Source organism: Drosophila ananassae, chromosome 3R, assembly GCF_017639315.1.
Source record: "Drosophila ananassae strain 14024-0371.13 chromosome 3R, ASM1763931v2, whole genome shotgun sequence".
NCBI classification, from domain to species: Eukaryota; Metazoa; Arthropoda; class Insecta; order Diptera; family Drosophilidae; genus Drosophila; species Drosophila ananassae.
The window spans coordinates 21665790-21692942 of NC_057930.1; the positions used below are offsets into that span (position 1 = coordinate 21665790).

General features: G+C 41.4%; 1 long non-coding RNA gene across 1 annotated transcript in view; it reads right to left on the reverse strand.

The window, feature by feature from the left end:
- Positions 1 to 6429: 6429 nt before the first annotated feature.
- LOC116654958 overlaps positions 6430 to 27153 on the reverse strand; it is a 29957-nt gene continuing 9233 nt past the window's right edge. Inside the window, exons 2-3 of the long non-coding RNA XR_004310119.2 lie at positions 23206 to 23331; positions 6430 to 7073 (exon numbers count right to left, since the gene is read on the reverse strand). This is a non-coding gene — a long non-coding RNA (uncharacterized LOC116654958). The remainder of the gene's footprint in view (positions 7074 to 23205; positions 23332 to 27153) is intronic.

Below are 27153 nucleotides of genomic sequence, written 5' to 3' on the forward strand. Positions count from 1 at the left end.
CGAAGACATGTCACTCAATCCAGGGCAACAGGAAAAATGGGAAAAATGTAGAGAGAGAGAAGTCCTGGCAGGAGTGCTGCCTCATGTCATCATGTATATTGAACTTAGAGCATGCCTTCTTCAGCTATACCTTATAATCAGGGGGTCTATAAGGATTATAGTTTACAAAGATAACATTTTAATAAATATTTCTAGGAGCTATAAACTGGAAATTCCAGTCTGGAATAAATTAAAACCTTATCATTTTATTTAACATTTATTATAGTTTTTATTAATGTTTATAAATCTAATTACTAGGTGTCGTGCTGTCGACTTATTTGCTTTTATTTTTTTATGAAAATCTCACGAGTTGCCTTTGCTTTTCGGTTTCCTCTGCTGTGGGTTTTCTCCTTCCAGGATCCTTTCTGTGTCCTTTGCTGGTTTCACACTGATTACACAAACGTGAGTAAGCTGCTTTCAGCATCGCGTTCCACATGCAAACATCGGTTCATGCATTTATTCATCTACTCACTCATTCATTCATTCATTCACTCACTCGCTCACTGCTCCGAATATGTAGTCATTCATTTTCATCATTTGTATGTTGTTAAGTCAGCGAGGGAGGGAAGAGCCGAAAGGAAAACTTGACGCACTTTTTCCTGATTTGCACTTACCCAACCTCCCTTCGAAAAAAAGAAACCCCAGCCTGGGTTTTGATTTTCTTATCTTTGTGGCAGTGTGTGGGATTTTCTTGGAATTTACTTTCTGTTTGGTCATGGCCCTAGATTGGAACTGGCTAACTTTATTTGGACGGCTTTTAGGCCAGAAGCTTGTCAGCAGGGGGAAAGTTTGTTAATAATTTTAAGTGATTTGCCAGAATGAAGGCAACAGTTTTTTAATTGCTCTTTCCAGGCAGAGGGATTTTCGGTGAACACTTTGCTTTCGATTGATGTTGAATGCTGTCTGGGTAACCAAGGACTATGAAGACTTTCAAGAAATTTTTGCTTGAGCTCAAGTGTTTTTAACAAAATGGAATCTTTTGAAAATTTTCTTGCGAATGAATGATTTTTGGTAATCTATTTTAAAGCGATAAACATGACTCTTTAACTCTAATACATATCTATAATTGATATGCTATTATACTTTATCTAACAATTTTTGAATTTGCAATAAACATGATCTGGGTACTGGGGAGCTTAAATTGGCAACTAAAGAGAGATTGTCTGTGCCCCAGATCCATTTTCAATATGCTAATACAAAATAAAAGAGACTCTAACTAGAGATTCTGACTTGTGGCACTTTGAGAATGCAAATTAACGCGCCACAGCGATGGGATTCGAAATTCGAATGAAAAATGCCCAAAGCCAGAAATAGGAAATTGATGTTATCCTCAACTACTAGTTAGTATTCCTTGTGCTCTGTGGCTGGCCATCAATATGGCCAATATTCCAATTCATAACACAAACACACATGGATGTTTTTTTTCAGTTCAGTTCAGTTGATGCTGAGCTCCAGTACCGCCAGCTGAGCTCGGGAGACAAAGGAGATGCATATCGCATATTGTATATGCATTTATGAAAATGCCAGGCTTGATTATGCAACAGAGAGACTGGTTGGGAGCTGGTAGTGCTGATATTGCCAGCTGAAACTATCAAAATGCACGCCATGAGGCAAACAACAAAAAGCCGGCAACACAAGCTGCCGCAACATGGCAAACATGAAACCGAAACCGAAAACTGTAACTAAAACTATGGGGCTAAACCACCCAACTACATGCCACACCACCGCACCACCACCATCCTAGCCACCCACCCAACACACCATGCATCCTCTAGGCAGTCAAAATTGAAAAAAAAAGCAAGATCCAGTAAAATTTGCATGCATATTTACAAACTTTCGAAGGGAAAATCGGAATGATGTTAAGGCCACTGGCAAAAATGTGAACATATCATTTAAAAGGCAAAATAAAAATATTTGTGTTGGTAGGGGAAGTACGCGACACATAATTAAGTGAATATACAATATTTACAAGTGACTTTAATTTATTAATATGCTTTAAAGATACATTAAATATTATTAAATATATTCACAGATCCTTTAAATCCCTAACCTCTAATTAATCATTTATAAAATCCTTGTATTTTTTTCAAGTGTCGCATCTCTGAATATTTTTTGGCATAACCCGCCCGTCACCTTTTTGGTGAACCCCCTGACTTGTCAAGCCGCATTTGATGTTCGTTTTTGCAACTATTTGCAAATGCAAATTGCAAACATGCAACAGGGACATGTTGCGTAAATGTCAATGCTACAACAACAGGAGAAAAAAACTAAACCCCAGCCATGCAACAACCAAATACACATGCAAATGTCTTTCTGCCAATCTCCCCATTGGATTGCTTTACATGGCACATATATATGGGGAATTAGAGTGTGGTTCTTGGAATATAGCCACTCGATGTGCTTCTCGGTTGTCGCCTTCATTGATAAGCAGTTTTTCCGGGGAGGTGCAAAGTTCAACCCACACCCCCACTATATTCCTTCTCTCTCAAGGAATAACAAAAGAAAATTTCAAATGGCTGGTTGGCTGTCATTTGATTGACAGGGGAGTTGGCTCCAGCAATTGCATGGCATATGAGGGGGCGTGGCCATAACGAGGAGGCGGAACACTAGCAAATGGCGTGGCTTCATCTAGATAGGGGAAATTGCTGGCCAGGCTTCAAAGGAGATAATCTAAATATTATAATAAGGTGTTCAGTTGAACCATTTAAATTGAAATTTTTATACTCTCTTGACTTGATAATACTTGACAATAAATGTATTATCTGGTTTGTTTTTTGTATTAATTAATTTATAATAATTTCCTTTCAATGTCTTCAAACCTCAGACCCCATTTTCTGGCAAATGTCCTGCCTCTAAGTGTTTTATTCCCCAATTTTTGCCCAACTTTGAGGCCTTTTTGCTCTGGTTTTCTGTAACCACACGAACCATTGAAAATTGGCAACGAACTGAACCAGAAAAAAGCAAAAAAAAAACTGAAAATTTATGTCCACCATTTTTGGGGCCATCGCCGGCAGTGAGTTTCCATTTATTTACGACTGTTTGCGCCCGCAGATGTTTTCTTTATTTTAATGTATTTTTCCATTCGCGTGCGAGGTTCTCGCTTTATCAGCAGTTTGTTATGCCAACTGGTCCACTCCGCCACATCGCATCGCCATCCTTGTGACAGCATCTGCCCCTCCTCCACATTGTGTGCCCGAATGTGGATTTAATTTTATGCCCGCTCAATATTTCATCTTTACTTTACGCACATAAATGCCAAGCGTACATATATGCATAAGTGATATTTCTCATACCAAAAAAATTGAAATATTTATGCGTGTTTGTCTTATTTTTTTTCTGTTTTTATTGGTTTGGTTATTGTGTCTTGTGTTGTCCTTTTTAGCAGTGTCCTTACGTTGTCCTTGCCGGCCACATTGTCATTTGCTTCAAGTGTCAAACGGTGCTGAGTGGCCACCGATGTCGCCATTGCCGCTTGTCGCCGGCGGTTTCCGGTCTTGGCTATCTCTTTCTTTTTGCTATCTCACTCGCTCTATGGGGCATTTTGAAATTTTGGCTTTTTTTGGCTAAAATAATAATGGTTTGAAGCTAAAATTATACGATTTTTTATGCAAATTTTATAGGTTTAAAATGTAGTATTTTTTATGAAAATATATTTTCAAAATAATATAACTCTGAATTCTTGAACTCTTTATAAAATGTTTTTGAGATCAGGCTTATCAAAATTATAAACCTTTTTTGGCTTTTAACTTCAAAATTTATTAAAAACCAAATTACATAAAAATCTAGTCCTTGTCGTTCTTTGTATTTCGTCACCACTGCCCTCGAAGTCCACTTCCAGGTCCTCCCCACCCACTTTTTGGGGTTTATTTGCGTTGGCGGCAAAGTGTCTCGTCGCCTGGTCCTCCTGCTCCTCCACCTCCAACTCCACCTCCACCTCCAGCTCCTTTCCTTTTCCATTTTTTTTGTTGGTCGGTTGTTGGTCTTCTTCCTGCTCCTGTGAGTTTTCTGTTTGTTTTGCATTTTTCCGCTCCACCCTGCGGTTGTCCTTTTACCCTTGGTCCTTGAGCTCACACTTTTCCTGCAGATATATTCAGATATTCTCCAACGTAGCTTCTTCCTCTACAATTTCATTTTTTTTTGCCTCGTTCCGCATATCTTATGGAATTGTTTATTTTTCTCGCTGTGTGTAAGCGAGGAGGTTGGAGCGAGTGGGGCCGTAAAATGTGTTTATGCTGCCCAACTGCCATTTACCCTCTCGATAGGATCGCAGCAGAGCGCCCCTGCCCCATAGCCTCGCCAGCGTTTATGTAGAGTGCATAATGGTTGTTTACTTTTTAACCTTCTCCCCCCAGCTCCTTGTGCTCCTCCTCCCACACCACCCACTGTGTGAAGTTTGGTTTTTTTTATCCCATCAGTTTTTCTTGCGTTTTTCATTCACTTTGAAGTCTGCCGCTGTCATTTGAGCCTGCAGTTGGTAAATTCCATTTTTTTGCCACTCTGGTTGAGAGTTTTGAGGACTTTGATTGAAAGTGATTCGGAGATTTTTGCAAAACTAGAACTATTTTTTTTTTGATATGAGGAAATGGAAAAATGGTTTTATTTTCATTTTTAATTATTGTAGTTACAACAGGAGTACTCTTTACTTTCTGGGTTTTGTCCCCATTATTCATAGTTTCAGTTTCTATTAACTCTTCCTGCAGGATACTCCTAAGAAACACTGTCACATAGTCCTACCAAAAAGTATATATTCCTTCCCCACTGTATACTCTATAATCTTTGCTTTCCTTTTTGTAGTTTGTCTTGCCTTTCTTCAAATTTGCGTACTCAGCTTACCAAGTCTACAGTAGTAGTTATCATTTTATTCTCTATGTGCCCACATCTTTCTCAGGCGTTTTTTTTAGCACTTTGTGGACCTGCACTTGGGAAAAACGACGTCGTCAAAGTGTCCTTAAAATAGTCATCAAATAACAAGCAGGCTCCCGGCACCACAATTGCAAAACTCCTTTTCCTACTCGAGGGGATTTCGTATGCATGTGCATGCGCCGGGCTCTTCATAAAAGGTGTTAAATTCAGTGCCTGCCTTGAATTACAGGCTGCATCCTTTTTGGCCAAGAAGGATGCATACAAGGGGATATGTGGCTTTAAGTCTTTAATTTGACCGAGGATGTTGTGCGGAAACTGTAGGCGGTCTGTGGTCGGGACGACACTAATTGGTCGTGTTGTAGTCACGTAGAGATCTCAGTGGCTGTATCTGTATCTGTCAGATTGCACAGCCAATCAATGGCACAGACTGCTGTCCTGTTTATCCTGTGACCAGATGGCCGTACATGTGTATATCGTTTATTTTATTTGTCATCTAGTTTTTCTTGTGTGTTGTGTGCAACAAAAGTCAAATGCTTTGTATGCAAATACCCAAAAACCGACAAAAAGGAAATCTATGCATACGCTGGCCAAATGTAATTCTCAGCAGATGTATTCTGTATCCTTCGATGTATCTGTTACTACTCTTTAGCCACTTGTCAGGACTCAGGACTTGTGTTCCCCCTCACCTACCACATCTCATCTCATTCTGGCTTATATGGTATTTGGTGTTTGTTTTCGGTTTTTGGTTTTGTGAAAAATCAGGGCTCTGTTAAGACATTCAAATAAATAAATGCATGTGTGCTTGCCTTGTCTTGTTTATTATGCAATATGCATGACCACTTTTTCCTCAGGATGTGCATTGTACAAGTCAAAGGATTAGCTCAGGTTTGCCTGACTGACTCAAAATTGTAACTGCTGAGGCTGCTCCACTGCTCTGGCCCGGCCACCGGCAGACAGTTTCCTGGACAAACATGTGAAATATTGCAATTTGCATACAGTGTCCTTCTAATGCAATTAGGACAACTGCATCTGAGCTGCTCTTTTTTTTATCTAATCGCTTGATCTCTTATTTGACTTGTTTTGTTTTTAAGTTTTGGGAATATCTCATGCATATATGCATACTTTTCAGAAAAAAGCCACAAGGAAATCCTTGAACCAACTGAGTTTATGGAAAGCAGGCCATGAGGATTAGGATGAAGGATTTCGGGCAGCATATGCTATAGTTTCCGTCCCTAGGCTAAATTTATTTTAAACACTTCTCCAAAAACTTCAACACCTTAAATGGTTTAAAACGCAAACTTCATTGCCATCTAACTTTGTTGCCCGTATGTCCTGCGAGTCCTGCCAGCAATTTGCAGGCAAATTAAATTCCTCGCGCTTTGGTTACACTCGTGTATTAAGTCAACAAAGAAGTACGGCAAATAAAGCAACTGCGAAAGGATAAAAGAAACTACAATGTGGAGGCGGCCAAAGGATAACACGGGCACGCGAACAACATCACGTTGGCTCCATAAAAACTGCCTTGGCTTCAGTTTCAGGGTCCTGGCAAAGGACTCTAGCCAGGGAGTGGCTTCCCGACTGAAAGTCTTTGTCTTGCAACACAGGACATGCACTGGTTTAGGACTCTATAAGCTAGAAGGATATCATGGCCAGAAAATCCTTTTGATTTTATTAATTTTCCTGCCATGTTTTCGCTTTATCTCGCTTAATGCGTTTCATTCAGGTTGATTGATTTCTTTAAAAGGAAGTCTCTTTTTCAAACCCTTTTACCTTTCACTTTATTCAACTAAGAAATTTGCAAATTAATTTTCTGCTTCGGAAGTTCGCAAGTTTGTTTATTTGAATGACGCTGAAGCTGGGGGAAATTGCGAAATTGCAAAACTACAAATGACAGCCAAGGCAAACATTCGGTTAGAATTTGGTATTTTACTTATAAGCTGCTTTAATTACACTTCCACTTCCACTTGCCACTTGCAACAGCCACATCCAACATCTACCTCCATTGGTGAAAATATCAATTTCCCCCCGAGACAAGTGCATTCAGGAGCACAAAAAGCGATTTTCTGCATTTGAAATTTTCGCAATTTTTGTTCGGTTTTTGTTTGTTGTCAACTTACCCTGAAAATTGAAATTTTGTTGTCGAAGCATTTGACCGCAATGTTTGAACGATTCTGTAAATAGATTGAAAAGCGGAAATGCGATAATTAAAACCAGTTTCCATTTCAAGCTCTTGAACCTTAAACATAATTTCATGTCTTCCTCACTGATTACTGAATTATTTATTTGATTTTCTTAGTTCTATGGGGATGTATGCAAATAATAAGCAAATAAACGAGCAAATAAATGCTCAACTCGAGGCATTTATAGTTCAATTACAATGAAAACGATTCCCAAAGTTAACAACAGAAAACCCTTCGCATTCCCATTTTAACCATTACAGATTCAAAGTTATGTTCTCAAGAGTGGGAGGGGTGAAGGGAGTTGGGAAAAGTCGGAAAACTGGGAAAACAACATCGCTTTTTGCTTTGAGAATAAATATTAATGAAGTAGGCCATAGAAGTACCAGCCGAGTCGAGTCGAGTTCAGTGGGTTGGCCCCCTTTATAGAGCATTTGTAACAAGAAATCCTGGCCTATTTACAAGTTTTCCATTCATTGTTGCTCCACCTCTTGGGTTTCAGTTTATTTGCATAGGATTCCCATAATGGGAACGTGGAGCAACTCACCGCTGAAGTCACGCATCACCGCTCCGATTGCTGATGGCGGCGCTCGGCCACTCGGCGCTTAATTAGCAAATGTTTTGGTTATTAAATGGACCATGAAATAGGCGGCCACTGAACACATAGCTCTGCTTTCTACATTAAATTTAAGCTCTCCTCCAGGCCAGTTATTTGGTACACAGAGCACAAAATTTGACCATCCAGTTTACAATCAAGAAAATTGGAAATCCTGATGGCAAATCTGATGGAGGTAAAGCTTTTGATTTCTCATTATACACTCTAACGAGGACAAAAGGCTTGATTAGAGTGACAAGAGATTTGAAAGTTGCCTTTCGTAGAACACGCCCTTTGGTCCTCCACTTCAGTCCATTAAAATCCACTCAAGTGCACTTAAATGCTTCCGAGTGCTCTGCTGACTGCCGTTTCTGCTTTGCTACTAATGACTGTTAAGACCTAAATCCCATATCTAGTTCTCTATCTTTGAGGGTCTTGACTTTTCCATGACTTTGTATGATTGTTCGAAGAGTATTTTTGAAGAAAATCTATTATCTTTATGGCTCATAAGTATCGGGTATCGTTAGTAGAGCAACTCTCCTCAAGCCATCTTCCCAAGATTTTTATGAAAAAACTTTAACGTACTCTACAGAGTATTCCTCCTCAGTCCTGTTATCCTTTTGTATCCCAGCTTGTCATATGGATGAGTAATCGTAACCTCAGCCCGCTGAGCGAGCCACAAACTCCGCCCCCGGGAGGAAAAGCAACTTGTCTGTAATCAAGGAAACTGCAAGTTTTCGCCTTAACTGTTATCGCTTGTGATTCATTTTTTTAGCGCTTTTGAATGGTCCATAAAATGTCGCAGGGTGCAAGTGCAAGTGCAACCAGTTGCATGTTCTCGCCAGGACAGGCCACGACACTACTACCCTACCCTCTTGCAACAATGTTCGTCGGTATGCCGCGCCCGGGTCGGCCATAAGCGACACCAAAGTTTAGGCCAAAAGGTGTCGCGCCTTGGCCGGATCAACTAAGTCGCTTCGCTTTAATTAAATTGACAAAGTTTTCTGCGCTGCGAAAAGTTTGCAATTTATATTTTGGGCTCGGCTGAGGAAGTGTTTTTCAGCAGAAAATGGTGGTAAATTGCTTTAAATGCAAATGGCACTTGGTTGGCCTCCTTTTCTGTAACCGAAAAGCTTTCTGTTTTTTTCTGCCGTTCTGCCATTTATTTTTATGGCCAACGTGTGTGGGTGCTAGTGTGGCAGAGAGTGTGCCGATTTGATTGTATTGTGGCTCGTTCTAAGTCACAACTAACGAGGCCATCAACAGGATGCTGCACAGGCAGCAAAAGGACCAACAGTCCCAACAAAAGCAGAACAAAAGCCGATTGCAGTTGGTATGTGATTAGAGACACACGGGAGTTGGCAAAAACGATCCAGAAAAGGACGAGGACTGGGGTGGTAGTGAGCGACACGTTGCGAAAATTGCCTTAACTGTAATTGCCAGGACCTGCCTTCTGGTACCTTTTTGAGCTTCGCTTGCTCCACTATCCAGGCTATCCAGGTTACCCCCACAAATTAGGCTTAAATGCTAGAGACAGGCTGGAGACAGGAGCCTATCCAATCGTTTGGTTGTCTTCCGGTGGCTTTGCCTCTCTCTGCTCCATCTGATTGGTTTTGTCGACCCAAAAATCCGTCCAAAAGGGAGATAAGCTCCTGGCAGGGATTATCTGGATTTGAACTAGTTTCTGAGAGGATTTGAATAGTTGAACTCCAAAGTGATAAGTTCTGTGAAACCAGATGGAAATAAAATGGGGATGGCTCTTCGTTTTATGGCAGAACTTTTCCAGTATTTTCTCATTTAAATGGAATGCAAGAAAAAATTTAAAACTCATAGCTTCAGGTCAGGTCATAGCTTTCCCGTTTAATTGGGGAAAATAATTTTCCACTATTCGTGCCTTGGCCGGGCCGGGAAAAAATGAGAATTTCTCAAATTTCATTTAGAGCTTCGTTCAGGTTCGTTGTTTACCAAATAACAACAATAAATTTCCAGCTTATGCCAGAGCCGTAAAAACCATTTTATGGCAGACTTTTTTGCCGGCCCGCGTTGGGGGAAAAAATAATGCAATTAAACAAATAAATTTCCCAATAAACCTATTTGAGGCGGGATGCCAGAGATGTGAGTCTGGCTCGCAAAAAAGAAATATAAAAAAAATAGCGTAATTTACCTCAATTAACACACCAGATGGGCGTGGCCAGATGGGAGGAAGCTGCAACGGCCACCGCCGTTCCATGCAGGATTGGGTGGAAAATCCGGGAGGGATATCTGTGCGTCCGGGTGTGGCTTTAATTGCTGGCAATGGTCAGTCGGACAGGACCTGTGTCCGGTTCGACTTCGGAGTCGTAACCCGTGGTCTGGCGGCCCCCCATCCGGCGCCGACCACGCCCCATCCTGAATTTTATCGCCCCTCTTAACGACACTCCAAGTGTTCGCCGTCGAAGCCATTAAAAACTGAAGGGAACAAACTTAAACTGCTCTCTTTTTCGTCTTCTTTTTCTTTTTTGGCAAGTAATGACCAAAAACAAATCGACAAGGAGCAGCATCCCTGGCAGGACATGTCTGGACCGGGAGCCATTTAATGCCCATGTAAATGTGAGCTAACCAACCTACCTGCCCGCCATTAAAGTTCACTTTATGTGAACCATTTTACAACGCTCATGAGTTCAGTATAAGCCAACACACAAACAAAAAAACAAGCCAAAAGGAGGAACAAACCAAAAAAATTAAGGTCCTGCTGCAACTGTTTCTAATTGTGTGTGGGCCTGCATAAAAATGCTAATTTTATGTCCTAGAACAGACAGAGGCAAAACAAGTTTCCATCTTGTAAATATTTTCATTATGGTTTTCTGCCCCACATTGGCGAGCGGCAACAGCTGTCCTTCCAGGACATAAAATGCCTGTTTATGAACGTGCCCCGAATGTCCGAGATGTTTCCCAGTAGCCCCCTTTTAGTCCGGGATTCAGGGTTCAAATGCCAAGCGGAGAGGACTCTAAATAATCGAAATGTCCTCCTCCAGGCCGGCCACTAAGTGAGGTAATAATTTGCGAAAGATAAAGCTTAAATAATTTCTCAAAGTTATAAACAATTGGAAGCAGCATATTCCTTTAAAAGCTTTTTGCCATTAATCTTTGGATAATTTACGGTAATAGTCGAAAATAAGTTTGTTATGTTTTCACACACTGAAGTGCATCAGCCGCTGTTCCACCAGAGAAGAGATCTACCAAAAATTTTGACAAAAAATCGAAAAAATAATTTGTTTCTAGATTTTAATGCAGATTGAAAGGAAATCGATGTACAAATCGTTTAAGGTATTCCGCTCAAGAATCGGACGATTATGGGCAAAGATATAGCCATCGCAGTGGGCCATATTGGGGCTCCATGCGATTAAGAAAATCTTGAAGGGGATCCTAAGGGATTTTGACAAAAAACCGAAAAAATATTTTGTTCTTATATTTTGATGCAAATTAAAAGGGAATCGATGTACAAATCGTTTAAGGTATTCCGCTCAAGAATCAGATGATTAATGGCAAAGATATAGCCATCGCAGTGGGACATATTGGGGCCCCATGCGATTTTGAAAATCTTGAAGGGGATCCTCAAGGAATTTTGACAAAAATCGAAAAAATATTTTATTCTTAGATTTTTATGCAGATTGAAAGGAAATCGATGTACAAATCGTTTAAGGTATTCCGCTCAAGAATCGGACGATTATGGGCAAAGATATAGCCATCGCTGAGGGAATTGGAAGATTCCTATCGTGGATACATGAAGTTTTGTATATTTTTAAAGGCGATTTTATAATTTATGATATTAGAATAAAATAAATTTAGTTACATTTTGTGCTGTTCTTTAATGTTTAAAGTGCGGAGTCCCTGCGGTTTTAGGCTCATTAAAAAAGCCTTAGTTGAGTGAAGAAACTAATAAAGACTCAGTCGGCAGGACATATGTGCAGGTCCTCAATGTATCTGTGAGTCTTCTCTAAATGCATTTGTGCCTGTACTACTTGTTTAAGCTTATGCTGTCTGTTTTTATTTTTTTTGTGTTTTTTGTAGAGTTTGTGCTTTTGTTTTCCAGCTGCCTTTGTTTTTCCAGCTTTGCCGCTCAGCTCTGTTGTTGTTGTGTCGGCTTCCGTTTCCGCAAAGTCTGTCTGCCTGAGAGTGTGTGAGTCTATATGCTGGTGTGTGTGAGTTGCCTACTCAGTTGGGTCTTCCTGTTAGCGCCTTTGGGAATAGACCTCCATTTGCCTCTAGCTCCGAATGCACTCGGAAAATAAACTTTTTTTTTAGAGAGATTAAAATGAAAAATAATTCTTAAAGAATCTCTATAGAACCTCTATCTGCATCTCTTTATCGAAAACTTGGACAAGTCTAGCTATTTTCTTCAAGTGCAGCTACTCCTCCTTCGATTGGCTTCCCTAGACTAGCTTCATATTTCGTCGTTTTTCGTTTACTTTATAAAATTGTAAAATATTACACAAATAAATAGAAAATTCAGCGGCTGGGGGAAAATGAAGCTACTTAGGATACCGCCCGGGGGCCTTGAATGAGGCCCGATACGGGCTTTAATTTCTCCCCAACCGCGTATTAAAGTCAAGAGCTTTGACGGCATTTACGGCCAAAAGTTGTTCCTTATTTTTATTGCATTTTTTTTGTTGTTTTTGTTGTGTTGGACTTGTTAAGAGCGCCGAAAAGTCGGTAACAGGACTTGATGATGCTGCGCTGACGTGGCGCATTCGTGGCTTGTTTACAGGACGGAAAGGAGGCGGTGGGTTGTTGGGTGTCAAAAAAAAGAAGGGGACTGGGGGGCGCTGGGGCGGTACTGTTTCTGTAAGCTCATCGCATTTGTGCAGCTGTTTGGTTGGCAACTTTTTTTCGGGCTTCGTTTGGTTGTTGTCTGCTGACGACATTTTGTCATGTTGTTTTTGCAGCTTGGCTTTAGCCTTGGGGCAAGGATTCCCCCAGCCATTCATTCAGCCCGCCATCCAGCGATCTCCCCACTTGGCCAGCAGTCTAATATCAACACTTTTGTGCTACGTAATTACTTTGAAATTAGTTTGCGTCGCAAACTTTGCACATTATGCGCATCCTTATGCCCACAGCGAGTCCCCGTCTCAGTCCGACACACATAGTCCTCGAAGCATTAAAGTTGCCATTAGTATGTGTCCTTTCTCTTTCCATCCTCTATCCCCATCTCTCTCTCTCTTTATTCTCTTTATTCGCAGTTTTAGTGTTAGTGCATCTTGTTTGTTATTTCATTAAATTAAATGTTTTGCGATTCGCATTATTTTCCCAAAAATAAATAAAATTTAATTGCATTCCAAATACGCAGCAAATGTCAAGCGCATTGCGAGAACCAATGTTTTGGAAACGTTCAATGGCCAAAAATAAAAATAATTCCATTAAATTATACGCACAATTGAATGTGGCTTATAGTCCTTGGGGAGAGTTTGAATTAAATAAATAATGATATTAAGCACTACAAATCAAATGACATTTTCGGGAGAAATAATAAATAAACGAAATGTTTTGAAAGTGGTTTATGGAGAGTTTAGGCTTTTAATTGTGACTTTTAAGCAATTCATTTCCCTTGATAAAATGCTCATTTAAACGCAAAAGGACTCACTAGGATATTCAAACAAAAACATCCCGATGGCACGCCATGGCTGGGCATACAATGCGTTTGCTGTTTAGCTTTTTCCATTCCGTGAAATAAGAAACTGCACCGCAAAAGGCGAAAAACAACAAAGTCAGCACAACAGCAGCTGCATTCAGAGAACAAATAAATAAACAACTGGCAAAATGAGCACAGGATATGCGAGGGGGTGGCGAAGGATGTAATGAAAACAGGAGAGCACCAGCTAATGGCAAAAATAATATTTAACCAGAAATGTATGTGTGTGTGTGAGGGCTGAAGGAGGCTGGGATGGTGGTGGAGGCGTGGTCATTACTATCTTTTCTGAATCGGCAACGCCCAACTGCAACTGCGACTGCCACTTTCAATTACAAACGCAAACATCATGTGCAGGGACAACGTTGCGTATGCGCAACATTAAATGCAGCCGCTGCAAAAATGCGAAATGATATTGCCATCGCCATCACCAGTGCCCTCCGTGTGCAAACTGTGCAATTAAAATCATGCAATTTTAATACGTAATGCCAACACTGGCATAAGTAAATAAACGACAAAAGCAGCAGGAGCAGCAATAACAAAAACAAAGACCTCCGCCAAGCTGCTAAGCAAACATTTTAAAATATTTAAGCATCAACGGAGGCGACCAAGAAGCAAAAACTACACCAATATCATGAACTATATGAGGTATTTAAACCTAGAGATACTGTTTAATTTTTCAAAAAATAGTTCCATAAATTTTCCAAAAATAGAAGAAAGTTTAAAGCTTATTTCAAGAAAGATATGAATCCCAGCAGCTTGTAAGAAAACTTAATACCATATTCTTATCTAAATTTTCTTACTAAATATTTTCCAATTAAATGCATCTGTGTTTTCCCTAAATTTGCATACAAATTTTAGTTTACCTTTAACTTTTTAGCTTTTCTTGCTTTTTAGGGCTCTAAGTTTATATCTCCCTTTGCAAACATACATTTCCATGAATACAATATACCCGACCACATTTTCTACTACCGTGCATAAAAAGGTAAAAAAAAATGGAATGAAACCGTTGACGTGTCGTGGTTGTCGTTGGTGTTGGCCGGGTTAAGTGCCCGCCCTGTATTTTTACGCTTGATTGTGTTTTATGGGCAGGACGACGCCCTGCAACGGGGGGAGTAACATTACTCGCTGCTGCTGTCCCTGCCAGCCACAGGACCATAAATACTGTGGCTTGTTCTCGCATGTCCGTGTCGGCACGCCCAACGTCCTACGTCCTACGTCCTACGCCCCCATACGCCCAGGCATCCATGCCATCCTCCACCAACCCCACCACTGACAGCAACTTGTTTGTGTCCCTTTTGCCCTTTGCTGAAAGGAAAGCAAGGAGTAGCAGCTGCCGTTGCAGGCGCTGCTCCTGCATTTTTTACGATGCAACCCAGGTTGCACAAATAATGCACAAGCCAATGAAGCATGCCACCAGCACGTTTGCAAATGCGGCCCAGCCCACGCCCACGCTCCTCCCCCCCCCCCCCCCCCCACCAGCGATTTTCAACTTTGTGCGATTTTCATTTCTTTATTACCATTTTGTTTCTCCATTTTTTCCCCGCACTTGTTTTTCATCCGGCTCCTTGTTTGCCTCACTAATGAAAAACTTCGCATCGAGCAAATACAAACAATAATTATGGCCAAAAAGGGGACGGGCTTCCTCCCAAGATTGGGGTCTCAGCCGGGTCAGAGGAATCATAACTCGGTTGTGGCAGATACTCCGCCGCAAAGGCTTCCTTCTCCTTTGAGCCTTTGACGCAAAAATTGCGGCGGGAAAATTAATTGAAAAATTCCTGCCAACAACATGTTGCAAGAGGGAATTCAATTTTCTTGCCCAACAACAAGAAGAGGTTACCGTTCTCAGACAATATTTGGTTATTGAAATTAATGTATTACAAATATATTTTGTCTCAGTTGCTAATGATATAATGGAAAATATATAAATAATATTTATAAATTAATTATGTAGCCCCATCGGTGAAGGTTTTATTAATTTCAGTGACCCGTCGGCCGAATAGAATGCAAAAATCATTTATTATTATAATTAAGTCAATAACTCAGCCTGGCCAGGTGGAAAATTGCTGAAATAAATGAGGCAACTGTCAAACGCCAGGATTTCGGGGCCGAAAGGCTGGAAATGCGGAGCAACATGTTGCTGACAGTTGTTCAATTCGAACATATCAGAAAAGTTGAATGGCTCAGCTGTTGTTGCCATCATTTCTGCATTAATTAATGGCCAACGTCATTAACGGCCTCCAGGGCCTCCATAAGCCATTTTTTTTTTGCGAAAAAACCGAACCATCAATGAAGTTCAGATCCTCGGGACAAATGCTGTCATTGGCAATTTACATTCTTGTAATTTGATTAATTAAATTTTTACATTCAGTGGAAATCATTTCAGGGTCCAGTCCCTTTCACACTCTTTTTAGAGGAAAACTTAAAGTACTATCAAGACGTCACTTAACTTTCATGTCAACATTTTATTATATGAGATTTTTTTTTGCTCCTTCGGCTGACAAGATGACAAAGAAAAGTTTGAGCCGAAAAAATTAGAGGCTCTTTCTCATCTCCGCTCTCCGCCTTTTCTTACCAACTTTTCTTTATGCATAACAAATTTGGCCCTAACAAGGTTATTTGAGGGTAGCAACACACTGGTCTACCTTCCGTGCATATAAATATGAGATGAAATATTCGTATACAGCATTTCTTCATTTTTTTTTTTGGCCAGATACGGCCAGAAACTTTGACTTGGCCGTGTTGTTGGTGCCTTTGTTGTGGGGCACTTAACACGCGGCGTGTTTATTATGTATGAAGCGTAGTCAACGAGACGCACTCACGCACACTCATTCACTCACACTCACTTACTCATTCATTCACTCAGTCAGTCAGTCCTTCCGTCTGCCAGTCTGTTGGAGAAAAAGTTGCTGAATAAGTAATATTTGCTCGATACCACTCTGTCTCGTGATGCCTTGTATTGTGGCCCATTTAAGTTAGATTAGCCGAGAATAATATTAATCAATCACGCCTCGGGATTTTAGTCAGGCACGCGTCTTTATCCTTCGGCAGCCATTTTGTTGCTCCATTTGCCTAAGACCATTGGCATTCCTGATGCTCCAGGACCTCTACCTCCTTTTCGACCCCCCTACCATTTTCTGTCTCCTCATCTGATGTTGATGAGCTCCATCATGTTGTCTTGGCTCTGGCTGACAGCTGCTGCCCCTGGAATACGTGTCCTGGCTTAGTCCTTTTGGTTGCCAGTCTCCCAGCCTGTTGTCAACTTTTTGGGGCGCAAGAAAAATTGCTAAAGTTGAACGGGAGAACGGCAGAAAAAATAAAAATAAAACAAAGCTGGTTAGCTGGGCGAACAAAAAAATATATGATTGGGTGGCAGGCATCAGGACCTCTGTGTCCTGTCTCCCTGGCTCTGTTATAACATCATTTATTTAGCTTCACAGACGACAGACAGCAGCTACTCTCGTTTTTTATTTGAATTTATGCTGATAATGTGCAAAAAAAAAGTTGCCCAAAGAACAATGGGGTTTTTGGACCAGGACCAGGAGTGCCAGGAGCAGCTGCAGCTAGGTGAGCTAGGAAACCAGGTCCTGGAGCCCCACCGGGATATGATTAATCTGCTCAGAGCCACGCACTTTATCATCGGGTACATGCAAAAAGGATATTAAATATTTACACCCCTCTCTGCCAGCTGTGCGATGGGAGTCCTTCACATTCATTGTTTCCTTTTTCTCCTGTTGTTGTTGCAATGCATTTCCCGATGATGGAATATTTCAGAAGGATACCCTCACATAAGGATATAAAATATCCTAAAGTCAATTCATTTATTGATTCATTCCGGCTAAGCTAAGTACAACATTTATATCGTAAAGTTTGTGCGCTGACGTTGTAGCAACTTGGCAGCTTGTTGCATATTGCTTTTGCCAACTTGCCCCAAAAAATCAGCGAGTGGCTCGTCCTTCGTTCTTTCTGTTTTGGCTTCCCCCTCCCCCCCCACGATCTATCATCATAAATTTTCGTTTGGCAGATGTTCCTGTCCATGCTCCTTTCATGTTTGCTTTTCCTTCGGAAAACTGTCTTCGCCCGCCAAGGTGAGAAATGTTGCCGCTTTTATGCGGTGGGCGTGGCAGTCGTTTAACAGATTGCCAGGACACGCGAGCCAGCTTAATGTCTACTAAAAATCGAATTGTGATCCATCACATCAACTATGTCCGCACAAGTAATAGGGTCGCTCCGGTGGCTCCGGTGGGTTGGCTGGAAAATGCACATCCTTCGGAACTCCTACCCCAGCCTGATGTGATTTTCGTTGCGCATTTATGTATAATTTTATATTTATGAGTTGGCTGTTAAAAGTGACTGGTAGCGGGATGTGTTTATGCTTTTAATGCCAGTTTATGACAGCCAGAAAAGGCGAGTCAAGCGAGCATATGCATAAGGACGAAGTAAAATTTGTGTTTATCCGTAAGCCCGATTCCCGACCGAATGGGCAAACATTAATCAAACTTTTATGCCTGCTTAAAGAGCATAAAAAACGGTTGCCTACTTTCGCAGGCGCCTCGCTCATTATCAATGCACATAAACGCCGCTGTGTGGCAACCAACCCTAAAGGGGCAACTACTCGAGGGGCCGCCCGTCTTAAATAATAAATTTTTCCCCAGCTGCCAGTTTTTCTCCTCTCATCCTCCTTCTAAAAAAGCTACAGCATCTTGGGCAAATGAAAAAAAAAAGTGGAAAAAAGTTGAAGGGCACTTGATGACTTGCCGCCGGGCGGGTTCGGCTCGGCAACGTGTCCTGACAAGCGGCAACCGCAGAAGTCCCAATAAGCCACTTAAAAAAGTTTATAATTAGCAACAGCCGCAGCCAAGGGTGCCGAGGAGGGGGGGAAGCGGTAAAAAAATCTTGCAGTAAATTAAAAATTTTGTTGCTGATAAGTAACAACCAAGGAGGAAAAAAAAATTGGAAAAAATAGTAAGCAGTGAAAAAGGAAGCCAAACAAGAAAGTTTAGCTTGTAAAAGGAAAGTGACTTTAAAATTAGGCTATTAATTATTTAATTTTTAGATGAAAAAGCTTTAAAATTAAAGGAGATATATATATATTATTTTAAATATATTTTTCCTTCAAGCTCTTTCCTTAATTAAAGCTCGAAACCTCCTTTAAAAACTAACCCGAAACTTATAACCTTCATAAAACTTTGAAAACTGAAAAGTAAATTCCCCGTCAACAATTGTTTTCGCCTTATGGCTTCATCAATAATTATGAGTCTCATCAGAATTCCGAGCATGTACGAGTTTCTTTCAGCTTTTCTTTGGGAAAACTCAAAGGATGGCGGTGGAAAGCTTGCGGAATATTATTTTTAATCAATTAAGTTTTTTCAGGCGCGCCCAAAACTAAAACATAAATGATGAGGCTGGCACGTGACATGTCTGCTAAATGCTGTGGCACTGCCACTACGACCCCACCGAGGCATCCTCTTGTCCGCTTTCCTTCGTCCTTTTTGCCCGGCCAATACAAACACACGAAGGCGAGAAGGAGGCAGGCCGGCAGGCAGGCAGTCACTCGCATAAACATACAATGGCCTCGTTATCTTTGCCCATTTGGTCGCTTTATATTTACTTACAGCCTTGCAGTTAATAATTATGTCAGAGACTGTTGTTGGGCCGTTGTGTGCTTGGATGTGGACTCACGCCTCCTTGTTATGAAATGCCCCTATTATATGCTCTGCTGCTTCTAATAATGCGCCCGTTGCTGTCATCTGCTGGCCTAGGACAAAGCCGAATGGGAATCCTTATAGCCAGGACTCCCTTTCTCACTCCATCTCCTTCCCAGTCTGCTCCCTTCAACGCTTCAAGATGTGCAAACAAAAGCGCAGCAGCATTTAACTTCACATGTGTGGGCTTGTGTGTGTGACAGCTGTTGTTCTCTGTTGTCTAGAAAGCGGATGTGCGAGCATTGTGTTGGCACATCCGGTTACATTATGAAACTAACACACACATATACACAGAGGCACATCAACTTAAATGGTTCGTCCTTTTTTTCAAAGCCCAGCTCCAGTGGCTGCAGCTGCTCCTGATGATGAAACCCGAACAGTGCCACTTAAAACAACTTCAAGGGGGTGTGTGTTCCGATAAGATAATCTAAGTAAAGCTTTAAGATAATCTACAGACTAGTGGATAAATTTTCACAGCTTTAGGATACAAAATATTATTTATTTTTTAGCCTTCGAATATTAAGTTTCAGAACCACTGTACCTTCTATATTTTCGTATAGTGCTTAGCCCCATCTGAGCCCAAAAATTGACCGCTCTTTAGTGTAACTACAGAGGGCTCACAGGTTCACACGTTGCGGCCATAATTCATGGGGCTGGACAAGGATATGGACAACAGGATACTTTTATCCTTTGCTAGTTATAGACACTCGACGCCGCCCTCGGGGGTTATTATAAACCAGAAAAAGAAACAAGAGGAAATGAAATCCAAAGACTTAGAGACAATAAGCATTCCGTGATGCTATTCGTCCTTTAGCATTCCCCAGGCCCTTGGGTAAGCACATAATTACATAAAAATGAATAATAATCCCCGAAGATGGGGAAGCCATCCGCTGGACGTCTCAAGAGCATTGCCAAGAGCTTATTGACTAAATGTGTTAATGATTTTGCAAATTGAATTCGGCGGCACTGGGCGCAGGGCCAGGCAGGACGACAGGAAGTCAGTTGGCCAGGAAACAGTCACCTGTAGCAGGATGTCAATTTAAATAGCCGGAAGCCGGGCAAAGGGACTCCAGTTGAACGTGTGATTTGTGTACGTGGAACGGAAGTGGCTGCCCGATAAAGAGCAGGAAGTCAAGCCGAAGGAGTTGGTTAGGACCCAGCGGAAGGTGAATATTATTTAATGGGGACTAGCTTCGTTTGTAATTTCTCTCAGCGCATTTCACGTTGCAAGTGCAGCGTTGGCAGCACGGAAAAATCTTGGAAAAAATATAGAAGACAAAGAAAAACGCTCGATGGAGAGACAAGAGCCAAGTTATTAGTTTGGAGGGACACTAAGACAAATAGCGCTTATAAATAAGCCAGCGCCAGAAGCTGCAGTATCTCGAGAATGGACCTCAAGCTGTCTTAGCCTCCGAAAACAAATAGAAACGTAATAAGGCGATAAGAACAATGGGGTGAACTATCCGCCGGATAATGGGAAATGGAGAAGCAGAGAAGCTTTTGCCATCTACGCCAGCCCCCTCTTCGATTTCCACAACCCCTGACCCATCGGCAATCCATCTCAAATAGCTGAAGCGTGATTATGAGCAGCCTAAACGTATTAGGGCTCGGATGATTGGACCCTCCTCATCCTGCCACGTTCCTCTATCTGTCCTTTCTGTCTGGACGATAAAGCAAATGAAAATTGTGCTATTTGTTTACTTTTCCCGGGCTGTGGATATAGCCTCGTAGCCAGTGCCAGTGCTATGTATGTTTCTGGCTTGATGTATGGCCAAGACATATGGCCAAGTTGTCTCCGGCTGACAGATGCTGCCGTAGATTGAACATTCTGCAGATAATCTGCAGTCTCAGCAAATTTACGCCACGGAATTGAGTTATCGCAGCCAAGGCTGGCTGAGCGAAAAATTCCTCTCATGTTTTTCCACAAATTGTCAGATTTTCCAATGAAAAATATATTCAATTTGATACGCGGCCTGGCCTTGCTGCTGAAAACTTTATTATATGATCATACCCTTGAGAGGTTTTATTCCACTATTTTTTGCAGAAGTATCTTTTGGATAAACTAAGAAAATCGCTTGTAAAATGCTCCTTTGTTAATTTGGCAAATTGAAAACTTAAGAATCACTTGGAGCAACAGATGCGTTCGGGGCATCCAATCCCGCTGAGCTGAAGCTTAGTTGCTGTCATGTCCGGGCTAACATCATCGGCCCGACGGCGCTCCTCCGTCCATCAGCTCCATGTACCCTTTGAGGCGCTGCTGTTCCATCATGCCCCCAAACCCACTTATCCCTCTGTCTCTACTGTACCCTTTCACTTGCCAACGACTCGTTGCTGTCCGCCACAGATGCGAATCGCCTTGCCTCGCCTCATTTTCAATTGATGTATCTGCCGACGTTGTATTTTTAATACGGTGGGAGGAGGTGGGTAGCAGAAGGCGGTGTTGCCGGGTAACTGGCATCTGGCAACTGACTCTGCTGGGTCTTTAAGCCATGTGCAATCATCGATGTGTCTGCCGGCTTGGATGCTGGCTGTCGTGGCCATTGGTGCAACATTTCTGCTCTCTGGCCCCACGACCTCGATCTCTGATGGCAAAATGTGAGCCGCATTTCCGCAAGGTCTGCAAGCTCAGAGGGGTGAATGGGGGCAGGGAGACTGTAGATGGATGGATGCTAAGGGGCAAGAAGCGAGAGCTGGCGGCAGGGGGCTTTTGGGTAAGGTGGGAGTAGTTGCGGCACAGTGGCAGTAATTTTGTCTGCAGCTAGGATACGATTACTGTGGTCATGGCTATCAAATAAATGTGAATTGGACTTCAAAAATATAGCTTTCAACTTTCAATAAGAGATACTAGATAGTAAAGCTAAATAAATAGGTTTTCTATATATTTTAGTTGACTTTTTAGGTCTTTATTCTAAGGTCTAAAAACAACATCTTTTTCAATAAAATTGGCAGAGGTTTCTTTAAAAGTATATCTATATGTTTTATACGACTATTATTATAGATTAAAATCTTAAATAATTTAATTTTTTAAATATTAAAAACGCAATTTTTTCCACTGTTCATAGCTATTCCTTTTCCTAATGCAGAATTGCGAATGCAACAGACATCACACAGACACACAGATGGGAATGGCGGATGGCGGAGGAAGGACTCACATCGACTTTGTCATTATAAATTGAAAGACGCTATACCGCGTGTACCCGTCGAGGTCCTGCGAGGAAAGAGACGGGAACAGGCGAGAGGAGCGTTAGTCGAGCAGCATTCCGCCTCTGTCTGGGGTTTGCTGATGCGTTCCCTTTACCTAACTGCATCCGGCTGACAGTTCAGCTCTGGCTCTGACTTTAGCTCCTGGCTTTTTCCAAAACTCCCCCACCACCCACTAGTGCTTTCCCCCTCTGTTTATCAAACGCTGCTATTTCTATCCTTGGTCCTGCTTCCTGTTCCCAACTCGGCAACATGTGTCGCTTGAAGGAAATTGAATTTTTATTAAAGGAAAACATTTTTATTGCAGATTATTTTCGTTTTGTACCCGGGCTGATTGAAATTTCAACTTCCGCCCGAAGCAGCGACATCAATTGAATTACAAAACTTTTTGGCAGAAAGAGCGGAAGTTTAGGAGAAAAAAAGGCATACGCTCAGGTAATTATATTTTACCAGAAATAACCCAAGAAATAAAAATTAAATTGAGCTTTAAATGTTAAATTTAGGTCCTTGCATTGTTGGTTGACGAAAAAATGTAGAAAATAAGGACGGACTTTTCGATTTTCCACTTGCTCGATTCGATTTTTCTCGTCCGCCTTTTGTAAACCAGCCAAGCCAGCCAGACTTTTTGTGCAATTTGGATTCAGGATCCGAGCCACAAATTCACTTTGGCAGACAGTCTGCCAGGAGGGGCACAACCGCATCTCTGGAACCTTGAATTTTGTGGCTTTAAAATTATAGTTGGATTCAGAGAGATGCCATTGAGGGAGGGGATGGGGACATCTTCTCGGTGCTTCGGAAAAATGTTCTGTAGGTTAAATGTCGTCGTTGTCGTTCTTGTCGTTGTCATCGACCATTGCCACAATGGAAGTATTGAGTCATAAAATTTATAAAAGCATTTGCAATAAACAACCAAAACCAAAAAAAAAAAAAAAAAGGAAAATGGTCTGGGCGAGTACTTACCATTTTATTGATTTTCGGGGTTAGGTTTTGGCTTTCCTCTACATCGTCTATATCGTCTACATCGTATATATGTGTTTTTCAGTCCCTCTGCTCATCTGGTCTTCCATCCTTCTGTCTGGTCTTGGCCTGCAATGATGCAAATAGATTTCCTGGTTGTTAAATTTGGTTATTTTCGGACGAGCTGATATGCCAAAGTTGCATATTCAATTTGGCAAAAGTTTCGTTTAATGTAATGGAAAGTTTTCTTCTTGATTTTTGTCTGTTTGCCGAGATTTCGGATTTGAGGGGGAAAGTGCCAGTGTCCTGAGGTTTCAATATAAATTCTTTAAGCAATTTCTCAAGTTCACTTGTGCCCGAAAAGTTTAAAAAAATAGTTTTCACAATTTGGATGTCTGACTTTTAATTAAATCTCTTGCAATTAAGGGAATATTTTTGTGTTACATTTTGTGTTGGGAAAAATGTTTAATTTTTCTTGGGAAACTCTTTTCCCTGTAGGACTTTACTTTAATGGGTTCCCGCATAAATTTGCGTATTTAAATAATTGGCAAAAAATTGTTCACCTCTATTTTTCTTGGCACCTGGCTCGGGACCGTAATTAAATTGTTGAACGAAAATTAGCATATAAGCTGGCAGCTCATTTATGCAAATTGCACTCATTAAAGCTGTTTACAGACATATAAAAAGTGCATTTTTAAGGTATGCTTAAGTTGGCCAAGAAATTTGCAATTCAGAGTTTTAGGAAAGGGGAACAAAAACTATAAAAACAGCGAGCCCAGGAGGAAAACTTTGCACTTTTGTTTGCCGTCACGTGCACTCAATAAACTTTAAACAAATTTGCATTTGCTGTGCACTGCTGACAGGACCTGCTCTGGACACTAACACGGCCACATATATACACCCACCACTTTTTCATCCACACACAATGCGTTTTCCTGCAGGAGATCTACACAACAAAAAGTGTAAAAAACGTCGCATTGAATTTCAAAAGAAGGAAAGCGGAAACAAACTTGAGCACACAACGTCCATTTCCTGTTTCTGTTTGTCCTTGCCGCCCTGGCCGTTGTCCTTGCTAGTTGAGCTGGTGTTGTTGCTGTTTTTTGTCCTTGCCCATTCGCACATCGATTCAGCTTGATTCAGCTCGATTTGCAACGGCTTTTGGCACAGATTGTGTTGAGTTTTGTTTGGCATCGTTGGACTCTGGTTACCGCAGGACCAACTTCGTCCTTTTTGCCTCCCAACAGAAAAGAGTTGTGAAAATGCAGCCCTTATTTCGCATTTTCTTTACCAATTTTTTGCCAGCAACTTGAACAGGTAATGAAATGCAAATCGAAACATATACGCATTAAGTCAGATGCATTGGAATTTTTCCAAGGAATGAAAGGATACTGGGATCTAAGGGCTAGATAAAAGAAATAATGGAAGTCTAGGAAGTAGATTTTAAGGCACTGAAAAAAGTATGTAAGGAAATTTAGAAACTAACATCTCTAATATACTCAAGTAGGAAGGTTTCTCAAGATTAGAGGTTATCTATCTAAGACTATGTCTTCCGTGTAAGTTAAAAAAATAAAATTCTTGTACATATAGCTAAGAGAGGGCATACAAATTGCCGCCCATCTTATTAACATAGGGCGGTCATGAGGGGTAAACAACGAGATGTGCAGGTAAACCACAAAAGTCTGTCCACTCCCAATGGGATCACGAGCTGGCAGCGTGGGCGGAAATGAAATAGGGGCAGGGATGGGGTAGGATGGAGGGCGTGGCATCATCAACAATGGGGCCAGAGTCCCAGGACCGAGGTCCCGAAACCCATCCAGGTTGCACTTCTGCAGCTGCAAACGAAAGCGAGAAAATTACTTTTCTTCTTTTCAGCAATTTTGTTGCTTCTTGCAATTTATGCAAAAGTCAAATGTTGATTTGTGGCCCAGGACCAGAGGAGTGCCAGAATCTGCAGCACCTGGACCAGGGACCACAGGCCAAGAGTGCCGAGTGCAGAAGGGGCAAGAGGGCCAGGAGTAGCATAATGCAAAAGCAACCAGCCAAAGCCACCACTACCAACATATTGATTTAGTGTGGTTCCTGAAATCTCCACACCCACACCCAAACCAATGCCCACATTTTCCATTTCACATTTTGCCCATCTCATTGCCCGGCTTGAACTTTGCCGCCATCCTTTACTGCCATTTTCGATTTTCCTCTGGCTCTGTATGTGTTATTTTAAAAAATTTGTGCTTCTACGCCTTGAGAGTGGGGAAAAGCACTCGGCTATTTGCATAACAATTGGCCAGAACGGGCCAGGGGTAAGGAAAGAAGCTGTCGAAGAGCTGGCCAAACGAGCAAACAACTTTAGTTTGATTTGCAGAGTGCCATTGATCCGAATCATCATTATGATGCTCATCTCCAGCTCTAAGTGATTTCGAGTGGATTTGCGATTGTTTGTCTGCTCCGGAGTTGCCTCAATTAGTTCGTCTCAGATGTACAGAGTTATGGTCTTGAATGGCATTTTCAGTTGACCCTTATTAAATTGGCAATACCCTCCTTTTGAGCGAGTAATTTGATGCTCCATCTCAGCTCCCCCTCATGCCCGCAGATATTTTCCTTAACCTTTATCCCTTTTAGCCTTTTTGGAGAAGACCTCATGGCGCTAACCCGTCTCAAGTTGATTGAAAAGTAACTTTTTTGTACCTTCTAAAGGGTTTTCCAGGTAATGGCCAGGAGACCTTCTCAGCTTGACATTTTATTATAATTTTTTTCTTTTCGTATACGTATATACATTTTTTGTTATATTCGTCCTGTAAGCAAATGGAATTTTGTGCTTAGTCAAGTGATCAATATGTAATGGAATTTTCCACTAAAAAATGTACAAAAAAAAATAGTGACAGTGAGACGTAAACTACCCGATGCTGATATCGTTTCGGGCCATAAATTATTCAGCGCTTTTTGTGGCAGCGGAAATTGGCTGGAATTTATATTGAAAAATGCTTTCTATTTTCGGGCCAAGTTGTGGTAATTTATTTTGCACCTGGCCAATAAATTAATGTAATTAATGTTCTGCAGTTGGCGCACTTTTAATTAATAATTTTCTTTCATTTCGCTTTATTGGTGGAACATGCACTATGATTGGCATGCAAATTTTGTTTGGCAATTAGTTATAGCTGGCTTTTAGTTTTCCTTTAAATTCGTACAATAAAGTTCATTACTCATATGTCCGAATGTCAATTAGAGGCATTTGATGGAGGGTTGATGGTTGGAAATTGTGTATTCGGAATCTATGGCAGGATTCAAACTAATTGAAACTATTTCGAGCTGCCCAAGGAAAATGTCATTCAAACAAAAAGATAAAAGGATGGCAGATGCAGACTCGAAAGCAAATTGCCAAAGGCGCTTAAAGACAAAATTTTGCCAGAGAAGAGGCACTCGGTACTCGGGTTATCATCGCAAACTCCACAGAGTTCAGAGTTCACAGTTTGCTGAGGTCGGGTCGATGGAAAAACAGACAGAACTAACACACTACGGAGCAGCCTCCCAGTCGATTCCCAAAATCTCTGTGTGCATTGGCAATCAGTGTTAAATAAACGAGCAGGCCAAGTGCCGCAGACAGGACTCGAGTCGAGGACATGGACACCGACATGCAAAATGCATTCAGACTTTCAGTACCCGAAAGCGGATATCTAGCTAGATGATTGATTTTTCAGAATCAACCAAACTCTAGCCAGCACAGACTGTTCTCTAATGCGATTTGAGAACCGTCTCATTAAAATGCACAGACAAATGTCCAGGGCATTAATTAGATTTGCTAACCCCAACTAATTAGTTTGCTAATACCGTCATACTGTCTGGGCTTTTATCTACGTTGAGAATTTAGGAATTTGTCCATTTTCTTCTGGCTTAAGTTATGCCATTGTCTCTCGACACATTCATAAGGCGATTATGTTAATTTTACACCCACAC